This window comes from Arachis ipaensis, chromosome B02 (assembly GCF_000816755.2).
Source record: "Arachis ipaensis cultivar K30076 chromosome B02, Araip1.1, whole genome shotgun sequence".
Lineage (NCBI taxonomy): Eukaryota > Viridiplantae > Streptophyta > Magnoliopsida > Fabales > Fabaceae > Arachis > Arachis ipaensis.
The window spans coordinates 107,037,407-107,041,717 of record NC_029786.2 but is presented as its reverse complement, the minus strand read 5'-3'; positions in this window follow the sequence as shown (position 1 = coordinate 107,041,717).

Here is a 4,311-nt window from a genome sequence, read left to right as displayed (position 1 = left end):
TGAAAAAAAGAGAAATGTTATTGATAATCTGAAAAATCATAAAATTGATTCTTGAAGCAAGAAAAAGCAGTGAAAAACACAAAGCTTGCGAGAAAAAAATTAAAAAAGAAAAAAAAGAAAAAAAAAAAAAGGAAAGGCTATGACAAATATATGGTAAACAGAAGTAGATGTATGTATGTTGCCGACAAAGATATAGAGTAAGGTTGCAAAAAAGGGTACTACGTGTCGAAAGAAAAATAGAGTGCAAAAAAAAAAATTCCGAAAAGTTGATAAAGTAAACAAAATAAAGATTGAATTATTATTAAATTTACAAAAAAATTTTAAATATACCAAAAATACTGGTATTTCAGTTGTTTTAACCGTTGATTTTAATTAATATATATTATATATATTTTTTATAATTTTAATGTTTCTGACGTATACTTAAAACTCTTTATAAATTTACATTATTACAAGTAAATATTATTATTTTAATTTAAAATTAATTAAATTATTATTTTTTATTTTAAAAATGTTAAATATATCACAAACTCACAGTGTCACACAGTGAACAAGTTATGGTCGTGATGATGTGGGGCCCAGCCCACAGAGCCCAGCAAGGCCCAATAATGCACACGTGCGACAAGCCGCCGGAAATCTCACCCACTTAACCCACTTTGTCTTCCTTTTACTCTTTTTAGTCTTTCTACACTCCACAAATGTTTATGCAAACAACTATTTTTAACAATAATAAATTAATTCTCTTCTTAAAATCAAATTGGTGTAAGAATTTTTGAAATATTGGATGTTAGATTTTTCTTAAAATGTATCCAACATATAACATATACAGTGAAAATTTAAATTTTATATAATTTTCAAATATAATCTGTTAACAAAATCATAAATAAAAATGAGGAAAAAGTGATTGAGTGAGTGAAGCTATGGGGGTGAGATGCAGAAGGTCTATGTCTAAATGAAAATAATAATTACTACGAATTTTCAGATGTCGTTTCAGAGACAAAGAAGATGTATAAGAACAGTGAAGTGATGTATAAGATGTCGTTTCAGATGTAGTTTGGATTCGACTTTTGAACAAATTAGATAACCTCGAGATCTGTGCATGAAACTCACATACATCTATCATTCTTCAATTCTTCTTCGGATGTGTGAATGGATACCCTATAGGCCTATACCTATCAACTATCAACAAATTAAATTCTTAGGTTAATTACTTGTTTAATTCACGGGCTACATACAAATTAATAATCTTATCTTTTATTTATACATTATAATATGAATAATCATTTAAAAAAACGAATATAATTGTACGAAACTACATGAACTTGTCAAAACTCTAAATATATATGACTCTTAACTCTTATGTTGTTAACTAACTAAATAATAATAATAGATGTGTTTTAAAGTATTAACTATATTAATAAGTAATAGGAAAAATATAGGTAGACAATAAAAAAATTAAACAATGTGAATAATAGATATATCGAATGTTTAATTTACTAGATGTGCGGATGGTTATCCTAATATTAAGATTTTGGTAAATAATTTGGGGTGTAGTGTGTTTTTACTTTATTAGGTCAATTTTAAAATTTATTGTTTACATTATTCACAAAAAGTCAAAAGCCATTATCTACCTGTTAGAAACAAGAGACTAAACTAAAAAAAGGATTTCTATATTATTGAGTGTGTTCAAGTTGTCAATTAAAGTTGTCTGGAATGATACAATATAGAAAGGTATTTATAGGAGTTAAGAGAATCGTAATAATAAAGACATAATATTCTATAATAAATATTCAGATATACTAAATAATTTTAATTGATCCTAATTGATCCTAATTATATTCTAATACTACCTATCAAAGTCCTAAGTAATATGTATTCTTATAAAAGTAAAGATGCAAATTTAAATTTTAAAAAATGCATTATTTATATAGTAAAATAAAGAATAAGGTTATAAGTTATAACCTTGGATCCTTGAATACTCTTTCTTTCTTTTTCTTTTTTCCCTCCCAAAAATTGCAAGACCTTGGAAAATGAAAATTAAAGGCTCGATGTTAACATTTCTAACTTAAATAATCATGATAACATTTTATGTTGCTTTTAATATATAGGAACTCTCTAGTTTGCATTTGTATTCTTATATATATAGTACTAATATATTGATTGATAGGAACTTTATGTCTAGTCACTTAATATTATCTAATTAATACTTTTCCAAACTAAAATCAAATTTTTTAATCGTAAAATAATATTTTTTGCATATGATTTTTATAACTAGCTAATAATCCAACTTCCACTAAAAGCTAAGTATATGTAGGTCAATAAAATATGCCATATAATAATAGCTTTTATATGGATAAAAACTATATTTTATAAAGGATTTGGAAAGGAAATTATAAACATAAATATAACTAAGATAGTGGAGTGCATATGCATTTTCTTAGTTCTTTCCTATAATTTGGGAGATCACATTCATGTATATGGTGGTCATGTGATTTAATTAATGTAGTTTCTGCTTGATTATGATTATGTTTATATGTTTGTTTCAAACTCTAAAATTATGGTTCTTTGAATGAACATTACTATATAAGATAGAATTTTGTACCTATGTAATGATATGTAACTTTCTAGCTAGAAATCTAAACATGCTATAATAGCAATCAAGTGTGACTTCTAACAATTTAGAGACTACAAAACTTTTTAATGGACACTCATTGGGTAAAAGTTTTGTTAACAGGATCAAAATGCCAATAATAACCTTGTTAAGATTAATTTGTTTTATTTTCTATTAAATAAAAAATATGAAGACCAACTTGGGTTGGTCGAGCGGTCAGCTCACTCGTCCGCTTAAGCAAGTGTCGGAGTTCGAACCCCGCCTTGTGCATGCAACAACTCACTGGCCAGCGGTAGACCCTTAAATGGAGCTCAAATCCGCGACAAATTAGTCTTTAACTTGTCGAGTTAAGAAATACCATTTGAGTTAAAAAAAATGAATTCCTTTTATATTTAAATTCATATAGGATTGTGTTAGGTTTGCGATAATTAACCTACATAAAATTTTATTACATTCTAATTCATGAACATAACAAAATGACACATTTGATTCATTAACCGACTACACCTAATAGAAAAAGATTTTGTTAAGCAAACAAGTATTATTGAATCCAACTCTATTAAAATTTAAAAAAGGAAGTAATTTTTTTGTTTTTCATTGTATCTCCTAATCCGACAGACTAAAGACTAATCTGCTATATATCGGAGCTCCATTTAAATGTTTGTTGCTGACCAATAAATTGTTATATGTACAAGATGAAATTCGAACCCAACACTTACTTAAGCGGACTAGTGAACTACCTTCGAACAAAAATTACCACCAAGATAACCCTAGTTTAAATTATTCAACCCTATGGTTACTACAATTAAGGTGGGGGAATTATCATTCTTGAACGTATTGTTTTCAAAAAATAAATAATGATAACATAATTGGACTATTACCTCAATCTTTACGAAAATAACTCCGCTAATCACTAATTTAATTATCATCAACCGTTGTCTGCCACAACTAAAAAGAAACATTGATGGCTGCCTATAGCATTAATTATAAATTGCAAATAAGACAATGAAATGAAGAATAAAATTGCGCTTCATCAACATGTTCTAATTAAGATAGATATAATCCAACAATGGATGTATACAATGAATCTCAATCTCAATCTAAGATAGTTTCTAATTTCCACGTTCAAAGTTTGAGTTTTCTAAGTCTCCAAACGAAGACCACATTCCGCGTATTGTCATGTGTTCATGCTATCGAGTTTTGACTATGAATGATACGCAGATATTCTAAGATATGTTAAGGATCCATCATCCATGTATGTTAATAAAAATAAATAATGGTGATTTAATTTGTACGTGATGATGTAAAATTAAAGCATAGTTTAATTAATAGATTTTGATAAATATATTAAGGTAGAAACTTAGGTGCAGTCGACTTTACGTAAAGTTGATATCTGAGAATTATTAGATGATTTGACTGAATTGACTAAATTTTCATCTAACGGCTCTGAGGTATCAACTTCACGTGAAGTCGACTTCACCTGAGTTTTCACCATATGTTAAATCACAATAAATGATACTTAGGCCCCGAAAATTACTACCGTAATTTACTATAATTATTACTGCATTGAATGTTATTTTGTATTGCAAAGTATATAAATTTTAAATTTTAAATTCTTTATCGTGAAACATGCTTATTTCATAGAATTTTATACATTCTTTATCGAATTAGTTTTTGTTTAATTTTCTTCATTTAGTAAA